General features: G+C 46.2%; 1 protein-coding gene across 24 annotated transcripts in view; it reads left to right on the top strand.

The window, feature by feature from the left end:
* Nucleotides 1-21097, top strand: part of NFASC (neurofascin) — a 209342-nt gene that overhangs the window by 34833 nt on the left and 153412 nt on the right. The window contains exon 3 of one of the 24 annotated variants that reach the window (XM_089773603.1): nucleotides 1279-1486. The exons of the other annotated variants lie outside the window; for them this stretch is intronic. The gene's annotated coding sequence lies outside the window, so the exon portion shown is untranslated. The remainder of the gene's footprint in view (nucleotides 1-1278; nucleotides 1487-21097) is intronic. 24 annotated transcript variants of the gene reach the window in all.

The following is a 21097-nucleotide window of genomic DNA, read 5'->3' as shown; positions in this document are numbered from 1 at the left end:
TTTCATTATTTTAGCTATTTAAATCTCCATGGTGGTGGTGTAGGAAGGGTCAGTCCTATTGACAGCCCTGGGTGACCGCCAGGGAACTTGTCAAGCCAAAAAAAAAAAAAAGGTAGACAGTCGTGGCCCTTTTAATTGCCACATGTCCCGAGTGGGCTTCCATTGGGCTCTGTCAGTGGCCCTTTGAAAATGGCCCGGCTCACCCACCCCTAACCCCGGCTCTAGTTGTAGGAGGAGTGGGGGCTGTGGTATTGCTACCCTTCCTTCTGTACTGCTGCTTATGGTGGCACTGCCTTCAGACCTGGGTAGCTGGAGAGCGGCTGATGGCCAGGATCCCAGCTCTGAAGGCAGCCGCATAGAAGGAAGAGTGGTATGGTATTGCCAGTCTTCTGCACCGCTTCTGACGGAGCGCAGCCTTGAGAGCTGGGTAATCCCACTCCCCAAATATCACCACTCTCCAATACTACCCTCCCCCCCTAAAATAACCTTGTGACCCCTCCCACCCTCTGCAATTACCTTTTGGGTCAGGACCTCCAATTCGAGAAATGCTGGTGTTCTCTGTGTAGTACAGAGTAAAAGCACAGAAAAGACCAGATTTCAGTCTGTGACATGTTTTTCATGACCATGAATTTGGTAGGACCCTAATAAATCCACATTAAAATGATGCTAGTAATCGGCATTAAACTGCTGGATGCTATTCTGCGATACACAGGGCCAAATATATTGGTGTAATGGAGCTGAAAACCTATTGCCTCAGTGGACTCGTGCTATTGTATGAGAAGAGCAGAACTTCCTGGCTTCTCGTCCGTTAGAAGCGTGCACTGCGGATCTGTCCTATCACTGCAAAGCTCTATAAAAAGGGCTGGAACAGAACGAGGCTGCATTAGGAACAATGAAAACCTGCCGTGCAAGTGTCTCTGGCCTGCAGTGTGTGGAACATGGGGACAGGCCCTGGCTGGTACTTAAGCCTGTTCTCAGCTGACTCCGAGGCACCGAGTACAGAGTGGGTAGTGTCAAGAACTATGTCTCCTGCATTATGCATGAGGGAAATCCAGAGAGTTGGAAGGGATGGGGGGAGTAAAGGGAGAGACCGAGGAATGGGGGAGCAGTTATTAATAAATGGAATTGTGTGTTCTCCCATCCACTGTGGCACTGGGAGATAATAAAGCTCTGTGTAAGCCAGAGAAAGCTGCATGTGGGGGGGCGGATCTTCTGAAGCAATTGCATTTTTTTTTTTCTCCTGGACACTGGGAACGTCTGTTTGTGTTTGTTCTGCAGCTGAAGGCTAGGGACGGGTCTGAGCCTCGCATCCTTGGAAGCAGTAGGTCCCGGGGTGAGCTCCCTGGATGTTACTTTGGTCTTTGAGAACTTAATTCCGTATTCCCTGTTCACATGGAGGACCTTCTTGTCTGGGATAGAGGAGACTGAAAAATCTTGAACCTGAATTTCAGAGGGGATAAACATGGCTTAAACGTGAGAGGCAAAGGTAGGCTGAAGTGTGTATTAGATAGTTCAAGGGTTGTTTATGGGAGGGGATTTTCATATGCCCAGAGCATGCAGGCAGAATGGAGGTGTAGGCATAGATAGTGTAATGGACAGGAATTTCATATACTCTTATCTCACTCAGCAGCCCTCATGAGCATCCTAAGATGTTAAAGGGGGCAAAAAGGCAGATTTTTCTAATTTGTCAAAGGTAAGAACTTTGTCCAGTCTCAGCAGAACAAGAGCTTTGAGTGAATTCGGGCTCCAAGCAAGATCTGTGTTAGCTCCGATGTCAGACAACCTGTGTGAAGGCAGCTTTAGGGGGTAGCTGAGTGAGTCTGTTACAGAAAAAAACAAGTGGTCTGGTAGCACTTTATAGACTAACAAAACATGGAGATGGTATCATGAGCTTTCGTGGGCACAGCCCACTTCTTCAGATGAGTGGAGTTATGAGTAGGGGATATGAAAACTTGAAATAAATAGGAGAAGGGAAGGGGGGAGGCAGGTATCCCAACTGACCTGAGTTTACCTCTTGGATGTGAATCCTTGAGTTACCTGGTGTGTGTTGCTTTGCTGCCACTTCTCTGTGCTCTGTGCAGCCTTCCCATGCTGGATAGAGAAATTCATCAGACTCTTTTCCCTAAATTCTTGACTCCCCTCCTCTGCTTTCCAGTATCTCCCAAACAATGCGGAGATCTCATTTGCATCTAACCCTTAGGTATTAGAGTATCTGACTATTTGAAACCAGGCTGGTGTAGCGAGAAGTAGAATGAAGCCGCTGATCTCTGTATAGGGAAGAGAGAGCTAACTAACTTACCCCTTTGGCTATTGTGAGATGGTTGCCATGCTTTCAAAGCACTGTGCAAACAGCAATGTATTATACATAGCTTGATAGAGGATACTCTGATGGACATTGCTGGAGTACATTGAAATCATTCAGCTGTTTGTTCTGTCATTTGATATATACATAACATTTCACTATGAAATTTAGCTTCAACGGGGGCAGACAATGCCTAAAACTCCCATAGAAGTTTGTATAGAAACAGAAACATCTGAATGAATAAGCTATTTTTAAATGCATTTAGTCACTGTGCTCATTATCTGGAGCTGTGGTCTCTTGCCTTTGCACTTTTTATTCATCTGTGCTTTGGGTGAGCAGTAAAATTGAGGTCTGATCAATCGTGGTAATTAACAAGTCCTTTTTTAAGGAAGATGACCCGTTGGCTTCAGTGTCCTGGTCAAATTCTCAATTTGAGGGAGCCTCTCTTGTCTCCCTAAATTCCCCTGTGGCTTCAGTTGAATGCAGGTGCCTCCTTCGCTGCCTGTTTTATTGCATTGCTGTGAAGCAGCACCCCAGAGTTATCCCCTTTCAGTGAGAAGTGAAGTGTTTGGATCATTTAGTGAGAGCCAGTTACCCTAACACTGGCTGCATCAGTCAGAGCAAAGGAACAGGAATCTTGATGCCTGAAATGCCTGGAAATGGGGAAGGAAGCTGCTTTTGTGGCTTTCCCTTCTCCCAACCACCTCTGTGATTAGCTTTGTTTTCTTACAGGAGACGTTGGATTAAAATAGGAGTTGCACTGAAATTGTTTTTTGAGCCATGCTCCAGTAGCAACCCCAGATTTTTTCTAGTAGAAATAACACTGTCCATTCATAATTATGCCAGTGCATGATTTCAACATGCCTTCCTTGCTCTGCCGCCAACAGGAGTAGGTGATGATGGGCGGGCGGGGGGGCTGATGAAACCACAGCCTCTGGGGGAAACATACTCATGGGATGGAACCAGCTCCCCACAGAGGTACTCACCATCACCCACTAATGCATCCTCAAAACCACCAAAACTGTGCCCCTTGCCTCTTCCCTGGAGCCCTTGGCTGGGGTCAGAGCTATGGAATTGGGAAACAGGTTTTACCATCAGTGAGCTCCCCCATGAAGGGGGAACTCAGCCCTTTGCATTGTGTTCCACTTCTTATTACATGCGTGTAAATCTGAATTAAATGTGGTGACACCAATGAAGTTATTCCAGATTTACATTGGTGTCACTGGGGTCAGGATTAGACCCCTAATATTTACCGATCTCTTGCTTTTTTTTTTTTTTTTTTTTTTAAGCCTCTTTCCTTTTGAGGTTCTCAATCTTGTTGTCATTCTCTGCTTTTCTTGCTCTTTTTTTTTTTTGCTTGAGTCTCTGTTCTTCCTCTAGAAAACACAGTTATTACTGCCAGTGCCTGTTTACAGTGTAAAATCCGCTTCAGATGTTTGTGGCCAGCTATGCAAAAAAACCACATTGTTCTGAGTTGGCGGAGGGCAATCTTGCAGAACAAGCCTGCTTTGCTGTGAAGTTTTTTCCATGACTAAATATTGGTGTTTGACATTGAATGCAACAGACCACTATAGAAGCAATATAAAAGCCTCCTGTTTTCAGGATATAAATTAGTGGGGTCACTCGGGGAAACCTTCCCCAATAGCCAAGATTCATGAATGGGTTCTTTGGGATAGCCACTATATGTTTGTATTGCGCTTAGAACCCTGAACTTCTAGTTGGCTTTGCATGATTGTAGAATCATAGAACCGTAGGGTTAGAAGATACTGCCTGGGTTATCTAAGCCAAACCCCTGCCAAGAAGCAAGATTTTCTGTGTCTAAACAACCCCCGACAGAGGGCTAGCCAGCCTCCTTTTGAAAATCTTTGGTGAAGAAGTTTTCACAACCTCCCGAGGCATCTGTTCCAACCGTTAGAAGTTTTCCTGAAATTTATTCTGAATCTGCTGTGCTGAAGTTTGAACCCATTGCCTCTTGTGTGCAAAACTTTTTGCCATGTTCTTTTTGGCAGCGATGCAAGTACTTGAAGACTGCTACAGGTTGGACCTCCCTGGTTTGGCACCCTTGGGACCTGACTGGTCCAGGATGAGGGATTTTGCTGGACCAGGGGAGGTCATTTCTGGCCCCCCCTGCTGCCAGCCTCACCATGAGGACCAGCTCCTGTCTACCATCCCATGCTGCAGCCTCTGTATCAGAGGAGCAGTGTGGGATGCTGGAGCAGCCTCTGTCCGCAGGGAGCTTAGGACCCCACGGATAAAGAGTGGCAGGCGTCTTCCTGGGAGTGGGGTGGACAGCTGGGAGCATACTGGCTGCTAGCCCCACTCCCAGGGTAGCCTAGCAACCATTGCAAAAAATTTTTAGTGGTTACACAGTTGTTAAAATGACCCTTCTTTTAAAACATCCCGTCAAAACTTTTCACAACAATATATCTGTTTTATTTAAAGTTTTGCTAGGGAGATACTTCAGAAGAGAGAATCTGACCAGGGACTTCAACTTTGGTCTCCCATGTCCCAGCAGAGTGTGCTAACCTGTGTGTGTGGTGGGCGGGGTTGGGTTTTGTCCTGCTGCAGAATGGCAAAGTTTTGGAATCTCAGAAATTTTTGTGAGATGGAAAAAACCATTTCCCGTCCAGCTCTTCTTTTAGGATGGGGGCATGTGATCTTAGCCTACTGGTTTTTTTCCTAACACCCTTTCTATTTGTGTAGTTCAGAAAGACCAAACCGTTGTCAGAGCAATGAAACTAATAGCTTTTATTAGAATACATGGACTAATTAATAAAACAGGTTTCCACTTAATATTTCTAACTTCACATACAAGAAAGATATATACGCACCAGTATGATCTACAGATTCAGCGGATTACAACCTTTAAAGTGATGACATCACCCATTTTGCATGAAGTGGTTTTGACTTATGAATATTCATAAGCCAATTTTCATAAAGCATGGGGGGGCATAACAGCAAGTGTTCAGAGCTTTCTGGAAATCTAAGGTTCAGAAAATCAGGCCTCCTTAAAGCATTTTTTTTCTTAAAAATGGAGACCCTTACAAAAGATTTCTGAAAGCAAAGGCCGGTAGCTTCTGGCAGGATGTGTTGTGGGGGTGAAGCTATAGTGTTGATGAGGCTTTTGTGTGCCTTCTCACGTTGCCCTGGTGTGTTTCTCCCACTCTTTGTTTTTCTCCCCTGGCTTGTAATTACATGTTGCAGTTCTGATGTTGGAAAGCAGTTCCAAATTATACCTTGCCTGGGTTCCGTGCTGTGCAGCTGCCGAGAAGATGCAATAAGAAGTTATTAGTCACACTTAATATCTAGCCAGCCAGTTGCAGGGGGATGAAAAGGGCATCGTACATGCTAGCAACCTTACCTGTTTCTCAATGACCCATCGGTGCATTACGAACAAATATAGATGTAGAGGAAATAAGAGTTCAAAAGGAGCTGACTTGTACCACTGGGATCTGGGGTGAGGAGACTGTTATTTCTACACACTTTGCTCTGTGGCTAAATTAGCATGAAACTGTCCTGAAAATCATTAGCATGAACTGGCTGAAGTGTTACAGTTAGCGAGATAATAGACTTCCCAGGAGGTGCGTTGTGTGCTACAGGGATTTCAAGGGCAGGCAGCTTTCCCTACAAATCAGGTTGGTTTTTCTGTGCTGTTTCTTCTTCAATGGAACTACCAAGCACCTGTTGAACAGGGAACAGAAGGGGTTGATTAGCTCAGGCTTCAGCACAGAGTGAGCATGGTCACCTGTTCCTCTATAGCGGGAAATCAGCAGGCAACACCGTTCACTCAAAAGACTATTCTTTCGATGCCTGGTCTACGGCCTCTCACGCTACTCCCTACAACAACCCTGCCCACTGGGGAGGGAAGTCTGATAGTGAATGAACGGAAATGCCTCTTACACAGGTGTTTAGGCATCTAAAATGTGGACAGGTGTCTGAATTCCTTTGTAAAAATAGCCTGTAGGCTTGATCTGTGTACAGGTGTGTTCCCTTTAAGCTGTCACAGTGTTATAACTTGAACACCAGCTGGTAGTGTAGTCTCACACACTAACACTTGAACAGCTTGGGTAACTCACACACCTTCTGAGTGTGGTTCACTGTCCCATGTAGGGTCACATCTATACTTACTGGAAGGGGAATGCTCTGGAGATCCATCTTCTGGCGTTTGGTTTAGCAGGCCTAGTATAGACCCCCTAAATCGAACACTGAGGGCAGCTTCCACCAGAGTCCCTACTCCTCCTCTTGCAAGGAGTATGGAAAGCCGATGGGAGCTTTTGTTGTCATTGGCCTCCCCCAGGGCACTGCTAAGGCTTGGCTTAAGGTAAGCCGACTTCAGTTATGCATTTTGCATAGCTGGAGTTGTATACCTTAAGCTGACTTTCCTGCTCTAGTGTAAACCAGGCCAAAGAGAATAGTGAGATTGCTCTATGGCCTTAGCTGCTAGCCCAGCTGGCTTTTAGCTCATTCAGTAGAAGCTCCTACACTAAGCTCCAGAGGTCTGAGGTTCAATTCTGCCCCCAGACGACTAGGGTTTGTTGGCATAACATGCTGCTATCAGGCCTCCATTGGTTTCAAATAAATAGCTCACTTTTGGAGGATAAGGCCTTAAATGGTTTTATTTAAAAAAAAATACAAAGGGGGGGAAGGATTGTGAGATGAACATGAAGTGTAGTTCTACTTAGTGCAAGCCTGGACTCAGGGTGAGTGCTGGTTTTGAGTCAGTCCAAAAGTGAGAGCGAACCAGAACCTCAACTATGAACTCACTGGTCAATTGCACCTCCTCCCCCCTTTTAGAAAGGAAAGCGCACACTCACAGCAAATACAGCAGAGTACTGTATTAAATTTAAACAACTTTAAAAAGGAGGGGAGTTTTTTGTTAAACACTTGGCAAAGTGAGGAAATGATTTTTGTGCTTGTTTCATTTAAATAGTTAAAAGCAGGATTTTTCTTCTGCTGCATTAAACCGATGTTCCATCATGCACTTTTGAAAGAATAGCTGTAATATTTTGTTCAGTGTTACAGACATCCAAGGTGTTCATAACTCTGTTCTTCTATATCTGCAATCTCAAAAGAGTATCCTTTATCTTAATTACAACCCCGATCTGCTCTTTGCTCGGTTTGACCCAGGTCACTTTAGTTACAGCAGGCAATAAGAGAGGTTAGTCTTGCTTAAATTGCAATGTGAGCTGAATGTAGAGGAATACAAGACGATGGAGGATGGTGAAGCACTGGAATGGGAAGTGCTAGAATCTCCATCCCTAGCAGTTTGTCCTGGCTTGACAAAGCTGTGGCTGAGATGATTTAGTTGGTATTGGTCCTGGTTTTAGCAGGTGGTTGGATTCAATAGTGGTTGGATTCAATAAACTCCTGAGGTCTCTTCTAACTTGAGGATTCTCTAAGAGCAGTGGTGGATGGCTGTTTGGGTGGATGGTGAGATGCCAACTGCTCTGTCCCCCGTCACTGTGTGTTTTTCTTCCAACAAGCAGTTTTGAAGTAGAACCATGCCAATTTCAGTCCATTTCCGAATGAAAATGCCAATAAACGGCACCCTTCCCCCTCTCGCAATTAACACCTTTGGCAAAGGGGAAATAAAAGGGAAAGTCTCCTGCTTGGCGATTTCCGTGCAGTGCTGGGGGCAGAGTCACGGTGTTAATTTTTCATGAATAATTTTTGAAGTAGTGTCTGAATTCCACCCCGTCTTGTTCATATGGGAATTTCTCTGCATAAATGCTGGTTGCTATGGATACGTGGAACGGCCGTGGTCCCGATGGAACAAACCCAACAGCTGAGGATACTGTTAGCACAATCGGGGGGCTGCGTGTCTGGCCAAGTGACATTTGAATGGTAATAACTTTGCAAAATGTAACCATTGCTAGACAAGGAAATTACTCTGCCAGCTTCAACCATGGTGTTGACTGGTGTGACCCTGCATGACTAGGTGTTCGCTGTGTATCCCAGACGTCTGTGTGGAAAGGAAATTCATTTCAGCTTTTATAGAAGCATTCGGATTACCAGCTGCACATTTTCTTCCCTCCTCCATGAAACCCCCAGTGTTGGCTTTAAACACGGGTTCCAGTGCTAAAGTCCCTCTTGAATTTCTCAAGCCACAAGAAGCTCATGGTGGCAGAAACCTCTTAGGGTACATCTAGATTGAAAGCTTCTTTTGAAAGAGCATCCACACCTCAAAACCGGATCGAAAAAGCAATCTGCTTTTTCGAAAGAGAGCATCCACACTGCATGGACGCTCTCTAGAAAGAAAGCCCTGTTCGTAACTCTCAGACTGGCCACTAAGGCACCTGTGCTTTTTTCAATTGCCTCTTCTTTCAAAAAATGTCCCTATTCTCCGTCCACACATACACCTTTTTTTGAAAGAGCTCTTTTGAAAAAAGTGTTCTTCCTCGTAATTTCAGGCTTGCCAATGTCGAACCCCCCCCCCCTTCTTTCGATTTAATTTTGAAAGAATGTGATTGCAGTGCGGACACGGGTGAAGTTTTTTCGAAAAAAGGGCAGGTTTTTTTTCAAAAAATCTATGTAGTCTAGATATACCCTTCGTTAAGAGTAAAGGATGGATACATCATAGCAGCATTTTAATCTTATAGCTCAGCTGGTTCACAGCGCTGGTCTTGTTGACACTCATTGTTCTGCCATACTCCTGCCTTTGGTGGTGATGGTTTTGTGAGCGTGTATGAGCCAGACACGCTTGAGCTGGAAAAATATTTCAAATATGATTTTCTGTGGCTTCATGTAGGGACGATCTCAAAGGTGACTCCTTCTGCCTTTCTCAGACAAAACTCTTCACTGTCTTGGTATTACATTATAGCAGTGTGAAGGCCTTTGTGAGCTGGGCACTGTGTATACATACAGTGAGAGACCATTCCTATCTAACAGTGGGGCTGACAGACACACATTGGGCCCTTGAGCAAGGTGTGGGGAGCGGTCACTGACTCCATGCCCCCTGGAAGAAGGGATGGGGCTGGTGGTAGCCTCACCTAGGCAGCCCTCAGCACTGCTCGGAGTGTGCCCTGTGGGTCTTGGTGGTGAGTTAAAGGGCCTGGTGCTCTAACTGCTGCCACTATTGCAATAGCAACAGCCAAGACTCCTGGGTCCTTTTGAATGGCCGGACCCTAAGGCAGATGCCCCCTTAGTCGTCGTCCTGCGCATTGGTGGGCCTTCAATCTAAATACACCTGACAGACACACGATAGCAGGGGAAGCAAGGAGGTGAAATGGCTTCCAGAATGAAAGAATGGGCCAGTAGTGGAGCCAAGATTAGTTCTTCTGATTTCCAGTCCAGTGCAGATTGTGCTGCATTGCATTGATAATACCTCCTGTCTCCATGCCTCCCTTCACCCCAAAGCGCACCAAAGACCTTTCCGTTCTGTGGCAACGGTCACTGCAGAGGTTCATCCCACACAGAGGACAGGAAATGCCGTGAAATTTATCTGCCGGAGCCTGGTTGTGATCACCTGCTGGTGCCAATCAGGAGTAAATTGCCTTGAAAATGGACTTAGACCAGCATAAAACCACTGAATGTGAGGCCAGACCCAGGTCCCAACCAAGCATCTGAGTGATCAGCCCCATGGGGAACGTTTGTTGACCTACCTCAAGATAAAGTGCTAAATTGACCCTTCATGGGACCGCGGCGTGCCTGTGTTTTGCACATGCTGAGCTCTAAGCCATTCTCTAAAGTCGATAGCCATGATGGTGATTTTGCACTCAGGAAGGGTCAGGAGGGAAGGAAGACGCAGACACTCATTTAGGCAGCTGATCAGAACTTCAGTGCAGCAAAAGACTCCTGCACCCACTTCTTCAGGTGCATTTGTAAAACTGACAGACAGTACCAAACCTGTGACCTCTGGTGCTCAGTGCATGAGCCTCTACAGTTTGTGCTAAAAGCCAGCTGACTCTCAGCTAAGGCTGTAGAGGAATCCCCTTCTTTCTCTCTCTAAGTTGGTTAAGTGCCACTGCGTGGGACAGCGAACCACACCGGTAGATGCATGGGTTACACATCCTTACTGCTCCAGTCAGGTTTCTTCTTCAGTAAAAGGAGTCATGTTGAAGGGCACAGTCACCCATATCCTTTTTAGTGCTGTCATCTCACCTACTTTCCAAGTGTCACTGTTTATCTGCCAGACTGTAGCCTCAATGCCCTTTCTCTTTAGGTTTCACATTGTCCGAAAGTTCTTTTGTAAGTAGGGGTATGTCTACACTACAGCGCTAATTCGAACTAACTTAATTCGAATTAGCTAATTCGAATTAGCGCAGCTAGACTTAAAAACTAGTTCGAATTAGTGTTTTGCTAATTTGAACTAGCATGTCCACACAGAGTGGACCCTGAACAGAGGTTAAGGATGGCCGGAAGCAGTGCCGGCAGGGCATCAGATGAGGACTTAGAGTGTGGAGCTGCTGTCTCAGGCTAGCCGAGGGCTGTGCTTAAAGGGTCCCGACCCCCACCCCAGACAGACAGTTCTCAGGGTTCCCCGCTTGCAAAGCAGTCCTGGCTTGGAGTGCCCTGAGTGCCCCCATGCGGAACATCACAGCACTCGGCCATCAGCCCGGCTGCACTTGCCGCAGGCTGCCATCCGGGGGGAGGGGGTAATTGGGGGGCTGCAGGAGAGCTTCCACCCCGAGAAGCCCGCAGAGCCAGCCCAGTCCTCCCCATCGGGGGCACGTACCTCATTCCTCCCTCACCTCCTTCCACTTACCCTTCCCTAGCCCCCCTTCCTGATGTACAAAATAAAGAAAACGTGTGGTCAAAAATAGAATCTCTCTTTATTGAACAAAACGGGGGGAGACTGGGAAAAAGAGGTGGGAGAGGGGAAGAGAGAGGCTGGGAGAGGGGAGGGCAACTAAAATGATCAGGGGTTGGGAACAGGTCCCATATGAAGAGAGGCTAAAGAGACTGGAACTTTTCAGCTTAGAGAAGAGGAGACTGAGGGGGGATAGGATAGAGGTCTATAAAAGCAAGAGTGGTGTGGAGAGGGTGCATACAAAAAAAAAGTTCTCCATTAGTTCCCATAATAGAAGGACTAGAGGTACAAAAGGAAAGGAATGGATAGCAGGCTTCAAACTAGTAACAGAAAGTTCTTCACAAAGCAAAGAGTCAACCTGTGGAACTCCTTGCTGCAGGAGGCTGTGAAGGCTAGAACTAGAACAGAGTTTAAAGAGAAGTTAGATCAAGTCATGGAGGTTGGATCCATGGAGTGGTATTAGCCAGGGGGTAGAAAAGGTGTCCTGCCCAAAGTTTGTGGAAGGCTGGAGAGGGATGGCACGAGACAAATGGCTTGGTCACTGTCTTTGGTCCATCCCCTCCAGGGTACCTAGGGTTGGCTGCTGTCGGCAGACAGGCTACTGGACTAGATGGACCTTTGGTCTGACCCAGTACGGCCATTCTAAGCTCAGGGCTCAGGGTCGGGGGTCTCAGTGGACCACCTTGATTTTCATGCAAACCTGCTCCTGAGTGGCCAGGCTGGCAGTTCTCCTGCCCTAGACGGCCACTTTCCTGTGCCTAGTGCGGAGGTCGTGGATGAGGTCCACGATGTCTGCACTAGACCAGGCAGGTGCCCGCCTCTTGCGGTCCTGGCCAGGCTCCCAAGAGCCGCCAGCCTGGTCTCAGGAAGAGGCGGAGGGCTGGGGGGCATCGGGTGGCTGGCTCATGGCATTCCAGGTGCAGGGTCTGTTGGCTGGGTGCTGGCAGGCTTGCACCTGGCACGGGCACCGTAGCCAGCCCGTGCCCCTTTAAGGGCTCCGGGGCCGGGAGGGGGGCATAAGAGTTTCCCTGGTGGTGCCCAGAGTGGCCACCAGGGAAAGCTGGGGAGGGCTAGCCTCCCACTAGTTCGAATTAAGGGGCTACACACCCCTTAATTTGAACTAGTAAGTTCAAACTAGGCTTAGTCCTCGTGCAATGAGGTTTACCTAGTTCGAACTAAGCGCTCCGCTAGTTCAAATTAAATTCGAACTAGCGAAGCGCTAGTGTAGCGCCTATGAAAGTTAATTCGAACTAACGTCCGTTAGTTCGAATTAACTTTGTAGTGTAGACATACCCTAGGAGATCAGCGTCCTTGTTTTGTCTCCTTGTTTGTGGATGTCTTTAATAGTAGTATTCTGTCTGTCTAAATATTTCAAATAAAGTCATCAGCTTTTAAAAACCCCTTGCTACAGAGAAGGGAAGTTGTGATGGACTGGGAGCAACATGCAGTTGTGTTAAAAATAAACGTTAGAGGACTAGTGGCCCTCTGATAGCTAAAGAAGGGCACTGGTCAGAAGTGAAGTATGTTGACAGGGCATTGTACTTAAAGAAGCCGTGTTATGCACTTACTTTATGGTGAAGAGGACCGTCAAGGGCGTGCTTTCATTTTTATGTATAATTAAAAAACAGGAGGGTGGGGGGTGGAGAGTTGTCCAGGGGGTAGCGTAGAAGATTGAAAGCTACACGATCTGAGGCTTTTATTCCCAACTCTGCTACTGATTCTTTGTGTGCAACTTTGATCCAAGTCAGTTCACCATTTTGTACCTCCGTTTCCACGTGTGTAAAATGGGGAGAGGCTCACCCTCAAAGGGCAATTGTAAAGCTTAGTTGGTAATGTTGGTGCAATTCTCTGAGAGTCTCAGCTGGAAGAGGCCTGAACAGTGCAAAGCAGGGTTATGAATGCCTCCTATTCTTGACAGACTTTGTAAACGGAGAGCAGTGACAAGAATGCAAATGTTATGAGAATTGTATGCATTCTTGAGAGGGAGGGAGGTTTTTTGCACATGCAGTTGTCACGTGACCCATATTTAGAAGCCAGATAAAGGATTCTAAGGTTACTTCCCAGAATAGATATTTGTTCTTAATCTAATTGCATCCTTTCAATTGTTTTCAAATAATAGTGTGCCAAACTTTATCTGCTCTGGGACCTGACAATGAGGGTGTTTTAATGCACTCAGTCTAGTGGCTAGTGAGAATTTATCTTGATTTATAGCAACCAGCAAAACTACCAGCTATGTATAATTGACAGTATTGTAAAACCAAATATAGCATTTCACACAAACTAACCAAAAATACCATGTGTGTATTAAGCTGCATCTAGGGGTCCATGCTTCCAGTGTGTTACTTCAAAAATAATTCCATTGGACTTAGCAGACTACTACTAGGTGCTGGGAAGAAGAGTGCTTAGAACCAGAATCAGGTCATAGACTTGTGAGAACTTGTGTGGAAGGCCCCTTGAATGGGAGTCTCATCATTCACTTCAGAGGGAACGTGATTGGTGCCTTATTGTGCTTCTAAAAGGGTATGTCTAGTCTACGTGCCTCTGGCGGCAGAGGCATGTAAAATAGGCTACCCGACATAGTCAATGAAACGGGGATTTAAATATCCCCAGCTTCATTAAAATAAAAATGGCTGCCATGCTGTGCCGGCTCAGCTGATCGTTGGCATAACGCGACAGTCAAAACACATCGGTCAACAGGGGAAGCCTTTGTCAACCGCTCCTGTAAACCTCATTTCATGAGGCATAAGGGAGAGGTCGACAAAGGCTTCCCCTGTCGACCAATCTGCATCTTGACTGCTGTGTGGTGACCGTTTTTATTTTAATGAAGCCGAGGATATTTAAATCCCCGCTTCATTGACTATGTTGGGGAGCCTGTTTTACATGCCTCTGCCAACAGAGGCATGTAGTCTAGACATACCCAGAAATTCAGGTCCGATGCTAGTCTGCTCTGGCAAACGCCTTGCTGAAGTCCCATTGCGTTTAATGTGAAAATTCCTTTCCAACCCAGTCATTTCAGGAATTTTAAATGTGGGAAAAAATTTTGGAAGTATCTGCTCCATAATCAGCCCATGGTTTTGTGTGGTCTACCCATACAGTCAATAGCAATGGTATTGTTCAACAAGGAATCAATGCTCTTTTTCTACAGTGAGATCCCTTTTGAATAGGGTGTGTGGGTCTAACATAAAGCATAGATACGGTCTGGAGAAACTGATCAGCCCTGCTCTCTCTGTTGTAGAATAACTGCGGGAACTGGCACTTGATGCCATCGTTACACGAAGCACTAATTGGAGCCCGTATTCTCGTGCACCTCAGGTTGCAGAACACTCTTCAGGCCTAATGGGGGAGTGATACTGAACAATTTTCCTCTCAGCCCTCCACTCCCATTTGAATAATGCTCAACACCTAGCAGGATCAGGATCTATATATGAAGTGTTTGTCAATTTGCATGATGATTCCTTAATATAACTATATGGGGCCTGATTATTATTATTATTATTATTATTATTTTTAAAGGGTGCAAAGCACTTCTCATTCCCAGGACTAAGATGAGATTTGTAGGCACTCGGCATTTCCAAAACTCAGTCCCGTAACCCATGAGGGCAGCTTTATTTCCTTCCATTCTGCTCTAACTTCTTTGATCAAAAACAGATCTAAGATATACAAGTGTGGGGCATGACCACTTTTTAATGGGGTCACCAGGGTTGGCGTGGGTACTTGCTGGAGCCTGGGGCCAAAGCTGATGCCTAAGCCCTACAACAAAGCCTGAGGGTACATATGGGATGGTAGGGCTCAGGTGAGCACTTGACTTCAGTTCCTTCTCCTGGGGTCATATAGTAACTTTTATTGTCAGAAGGGGGTTGTGTAACACTGACAGACTCCAGTCAGCTGTGAGCGGAATCAAACGTAGGCCGTCTGGAACTTAGAAAATGAGCCCCTACCACATGAGCTAAAACCCAGCAGGCTCTCAGCCAAGGCTGTAGAGCACGCTCATTATTCTCTCTCTAAGTCTTCTCAGTGCCACTAGATGGGACCCTACACCACATGCAGAAGGTGTGTGGGTTACAGTTGCAGTGCAATGAAATTTGAGAACTACGGATGTTAAATATCGACTAATTGACTAATCAAATAGGGCACCTCTGCCTTTGAAGTGTTGCCCTAGAGCTGTTACTACACTTCAAAGGTGAAAGCACCACATGGAGTCTGGTGTCAGCTGGGGACTCCATCGTTGACCGCAGGCTCCGGGCGGCACTGCTGCTTTGAAACACCACATGCAGCTTGATGCCAGGCTTTACGTGGCGTTTCAAAGCAGCAGTGCTGCATGGAGCCTGGGGTTTGGCCCCAGGTTTCAAGCAGCGCTGCCCTTTGAAGTACCCCCTTCTCTTTCCTCCTCTTGTTGCCTCTTTGTGATGGAGGCAGAAAGCGTGGGAGGAGGGAAGCGACTAGTTGACAAACCTATCAGATAATCGACTAGTCCTTCACATCCCTATTGAGAACCCCATGCGCTAAGAACCTAAAAGTAAACTTTATCATCTAAAATGCTTCCTAGGAGAGACCTGCAGTTTACCTCTACACAAGCTGCTGTGTTGGCCTCTTGCTGGGAGCTTGATCCTATTTCCATATCATCAGAAAACCAGTTGCACATGCTACATCTGACACAGTCTAATCTTGTTAATGGAAGCCCCTTTGTACCAGCTGAAGAGGTAGTGTGTCCTAATGCCATTCTGTATTACTGGGTGCATCGTGGACAGACAACAACCATGAAAATGCTAACTTGAAATTAAAGCTTAAAAATTCTAGAACCAAACAGTATACCCATATAGAATGTAAGTTCATAGCCAGAGGGACTCCACTTCAACCCAGATATGATTAAACTTGTGGCTTGCCCTCTCTTCATTCCCAGGGGTTTTAAAATTGAGCTCTACATAATCTAGTACTTGCATTGCCTTGATTTTTTTTTCTCTTTAAGCTTGTGAGCAACAAAACAGTATTAACAGGGCTGGAAGGCAGAGATGAATTCTCTCTCCTCAGTTGGTTTTCAGATGTAGCAAGTGAATCAGGCATTCGCCCTCCCCAATTCTCTTTGTTCTTTGAGAGGGTTTAATAAAACTTGTGAACATAACGGGAGTTGGGGGCAGAGCGAAGATGATTTAATGTAGCTGTCTCTTAAATGCACGCTTTACTTTTCAAAAGTCTTATTAAGACCATGAAGCAGGGATTTGAAGTGCCTAAGGGATTTAGGCTCCCAAATTGCATTGACTTTCAAGAGGAAATGGATGCCTAACTCCTTCAAGCAGCTTCCAACACTCCAGCCTAAATCTACATGCATGACAACTGAATTCATCACTCTGGTGCATACTTTAGTGTTACTTTATGAGGGTCCACAAGACATACCGATTAGTGGAATATCTGTTACAAACAGATGAAAATTCATTCACCGTAAAAAAAACAAAAACAAAGGATTTGCTTATTTTTAAAGCATGGCCCGACATTTTGCTTTGCGTGCATGTTTGTTGACGATATGTGTAGTCCATCGCTGACCATGCTTACTATATGTGATTTAAAAAAACCTGTGCGGGAAAGTGTTAAATGAGAAAGTTGCCACACCTGGACATTCTCCTGCTCTTGGTTGTGGAAGGCCGATTCCAGCGCCACAAAGAAGGTTATGACTGGGGACTGTCTTAGTTGGAGTGGGTGTCCAGGACGTTGTCTGTACCTTGTCCTGCTCTCTGTGCCCCTCAATATGTTGCTAAACCTCCTTCATGGCTATGGAATCACAAATTGATTTCCTCCACCTGAACAGTCTTTGCATGCTAGAGCAAGACAGTTTCCCTATCTCGCAGAGGGCAAAAGTTCCATCAATGACTCTCACCTGATTTAACTGCGAGTCACAGCAGTTTCCCAGGGTGTACATGTTGCATGCAAGCAACTACTTGGAGAGAGCAGAGAGTAGGTGGGGACTAAAGCACGTGAACGACTCCCAAGGAGCATGCTGTGCTCCTCCTGCCCTGTCTTATTACCCCTCATTGACACTAGGGGTGCCCAAAAGGATCTTGTTTTGAAACCCAACTCAACATTTGCCACTTTCTTTTTTAATTAAAATTCATTCTCAACAATGATGTGCAAATTTCAAGTGTTGCATATTGTTTCTGCTTGAAGACAATACAGCTTGAACCTCTCTAGTCCAGCAGCCTTGGGACCAGACTGGTGCCGAACAAGAGAATTTGCTGGACCACGAGAAGTCAATATTGTCTAGCAGCACGACCAACTCTTCCACTGCCTGCTGGGCTTTTAGAAGACATTTAGGGGTAAATTAAAGCTACATAACACAGGACGCTGAGAGCCAGGGCTGGTGGCTGTAAACAAACTTTATGGGACCGTGGGAAACTTGGCCACACTCATGATAAGTGAATATCCGGCTAACTACAATCATACTGAACCATGGATGTTGCCAGACCAGAAAGTGCTGGATGAGAGAGGCTCACCCTATAGTTTTGTGAAGGTTTTACAAACCAGATCACTTCTGCAATGCCCCCAATTAATCTTTTCAGAAAAACTACAAGAAATCATACAGCTTTAATTATGAGTCACGTTGGGACTTGTCCTACTGCTGTAGATGATGTACAAATCCTGCTAAAGGTTAAGAACATAAGACCGGCCATACTGGGCCAGACCAAAGGTCCATCTAGCCCAGTATCCTATTTTCCCACAGTGGCCAGTGCCAGGTGCCCCAGAGGGAGTGAACAGAACAGGGAATCATTAAGTGATCCCTCTCCTGTCACCTATTTCTACCCTATGGCAAACTGAGGCTAGGGACACCATTCCTACCCATCCTGGCTAAGAGCCATTGGTGGACACAACTTCCATGAAATTGGAAATTTGAGAACAGATTTTCAAAAGAGTTTAGTATTGAGCATTCTGAGCTCTTTTGAGAAGGTTCCCTGAGTTTGGCCTAACTGGGACATTGGGTTCTTCTGAAAATCGTGACCAAGAAGGTAGAATATTGTATTCAATTTAAACTGCACAGGAAATTTTAAGGGAGTCTTTGAACTGGAATTTGGTCAGGGTGTTAAGATAGTGCTGGAGAGGGGGCTGTGGAAGATGCAACGATCCCAAGTGTTTGGGATGTTGGGTTGTAAATCTCATCCATGGGGCATTGTATTGTAGCATTAGTGACAATCCGCAGTGCAGGGTTCAATACAGAGTCTGATGGAGTCACCACCCTCCCTTCTTGCCATGCTGTGTCATTTCTCATCCACATGCTGGCTCGTTCCATGCCAGTTTACCCTGGAAAATCTGACAATATCCCTGCCAGAACCGATGCTAATTGAACCACTCCAAATGTGATATTTACTTAGAAGAAAGTTTTGTCTGCACTTGTAGCCCAACCACTACCTGAAGTGGAAGAGTGAGTTTGCACTACAGCCTTAGCTGAGAACCAGCTGGCTTTTAGCTCGGGTGGTAGAGGCTCATGCACTAAGCTCCAGAGGCCCCAGGTTGGTATCATCTGTTGATGATACACTGTCCGTGCACCCGCTGAGAAGCTAGATAAGAAAGTTATTAGAAAACTGGAAGTTACACCGCATAGAAATGTTGGCACAAGGAGCCCAAGGAACTTGCCATGGGTTAAGAACGGCCATACTTGGTCAACCCAAAAATCTATCTAGCCCAATGTCCTGTCCTCTGGCAATGGCCAATGCCAGGAACCCAAAGGGAATGAACAGAAGGGGTAATCAAATGCTGATTCAGCACTTCCTGATTCCCAGGCCTTTCCTCTAACTACTAGATTATGCAGCCTCTTCTCAAACACATTTTTCAAAGGTTTTATTTTTTTGGATGCAGGGCTGTGCAGCAATGAGCCTTTATGAACCAGAGTTCCATTGTGCACCGTGAGGGTGAGCTGGGAAAAGATGAAACAAACAGGCATTTGGGATCCCTGCAAAACTTCTTCTCACTTATCTTTATCGTACCATAAGTCCATGTGTCTATGCTACAGCCTATGTTGGCGGAATTGCTCAGGGGTGTGAATATTCCACATCCCCCAGTGCCATAAGCTCCACTGACATAAGCACTCGAGTGCACAGCATGATGTCGGTGAGAGAGCGTCTCCTGCCGGCATGGCTTACGCCCCTCACAGAGAAGGTTTCTTGAATGCTCACCGGAGAGCACTATAGCGTATCTTCATCAGAGGCGCTGCAGTGGCGTGGAGGCATCAGTCCGTATAGACGTACACTAACAAACTGGCTTTTCTCTGCTCGAGTCCTATAGAAGAGCTAGAATCAGTGAGGCTTAGTAGGAAAGGCATTCCATGCCTTCTGTACTCACTGCAGTTTGTGGGATGATGAGAATATTTTACAACCCACAGCAAGGGGGGAAAAAAAGTGTAACTGTTTGGAGTCCCACTTATTTAACCAGTTCAAAACCTTGAACTGGGGAGGTTAGGGGGGTATGGGGCTGGACCATGTAACCTGACATTTAGCAACATTGACTTCTAAGAAACCTCCCACTAGCATCGTCATCAGACTAAGGCTAAATCCACTCTGGCACTTCACACAACACTTTCTGGCTCAGGGATATGAACCCCCCCCCCCGCTCTGAGCACAGCAAGTTACAGTGCTATAAAGCACCCGTGTGAACCAGGCTACAGCACTGGAAACCACGCTCTCAGCTCTGTTAGCTCAAGGAGGAGGTTTACATAGAACGCTGGATACTGCATGCTCTGGGCAGCGATGAAGGCTGGGGAGGGGGAGGTATATCATGCTCCATGCAGTGCAAAGGGCTGGTTGCCCCAGCCTGCCCCTTCCAGGAGTGTGGCACCAGTCCTTACCCTCTCCCCTTGCTCAGGGGCCCGCATGGGCTGTCTCCTCCCCTGGCACTGGGAGAGCTCTCTCCAAGCGCTTGTACTGGGGCTACACTTTGAGTGTAAAGTGCTGCCACCGCTGTGCACTAAACTTTTCAAACTAGACAAAGTCTCAGAGCTTCATCCCTTCCTCAGATCCCTGCACATTGGCAGATATCCATGGATACCTGCATCCGCGGATGCCAATGCAGATAGCTGAGACTCATTTTTGCAGATACAGATGCGACTGCGGATACAAATTGTGTATTGGCATGGGGCTCTACTCTTCCCAACCCTACCAAGGACAGAACATGTGCTGGTTGGGGGGCTGGCGCCATACGTGAAAGAAAATGTAGAATCAAATGAAGTTAAAAGTCTTACATGAACCAAACTGTTCCATAAAATCCCTATAGATAGTAATTCCATGCGCTAACAATAAAAATATAGCACTAAGGATATAGTACTACATAGATAGACATACACAGACATCTATCAGGGATGATCTAGACCTGTGGTTCCCAGACTTTTTAGCATCACACCCCCCTTTTTGATTTTTGAAAAACCCTACCTTCCCCCCCACCCCCCGAAATAGCAGCAAAAAAAATAAAGGAACTGAGCAAGGCAGTAAACTTGATGGGGGGAGGCTGGGTCGCCTTGCACCCCCCCTGGAAGTTCTTCACGCCCCCCCAGTTTGAGAACCCATAATCTAGACAATGCTTGGTCCTGCCATGAGAGCAGGGGACTGAACTGGATGATCTCTCAAGATCCCTTCCAGTTCTAGTATTCTGTGATTGGCCTTCTTGTATTGAAAGTTGAATCACCACCCTGAAGTTTTAACTCTTCTCGTCATCCTGGCGTTTCAAAACTCTGTGCAGCCTCCAGGGTCACCTAGGTGCCATTATTTTGCTCTGGGCTATGTGGGTGCAGCTACACAGTAACCAGAGACTTAGATTGGTGTGACCTGGTCGTGGAATAATTTCTCTTCCTGGTAGCTCCATCCAAAGAAGCCAGGACTCACGCTGTTCTAAGATAAAGGACAATGACTCAAAATGAAGAACACGATAAAAACAAATGGGGCTGCAATGATGAATTTTTTCCTTAATGTGCACAGGGTAAAGACTTCTATTAATCTCGCTTTCAGCAATGGCAGCAGGCAGGGTTGATTGCTTACTGTGGGTTGAAGCAAGTGCATCCTTACTCGGCATTGTAA

The sequence above is a fragment of the Pelodiscus sinensis genome, chromosome 27 (assembly GCF_052426305.1).
Source record: "Pelodiscus sinensis isolate ZL-2025 chromosome 27, ASM5242630v1, whole genome shotgun sequence".
NCBI lineage: Eukaryota > Metazoa > Chordata > Testudines > Trionychidae > Pelodiscus > Pelodiscus sinensis.
Note: the sequence above shows the minus strand (reverse complement) of the source record. Positions and strands in the feature narration are given on the sequence as shown.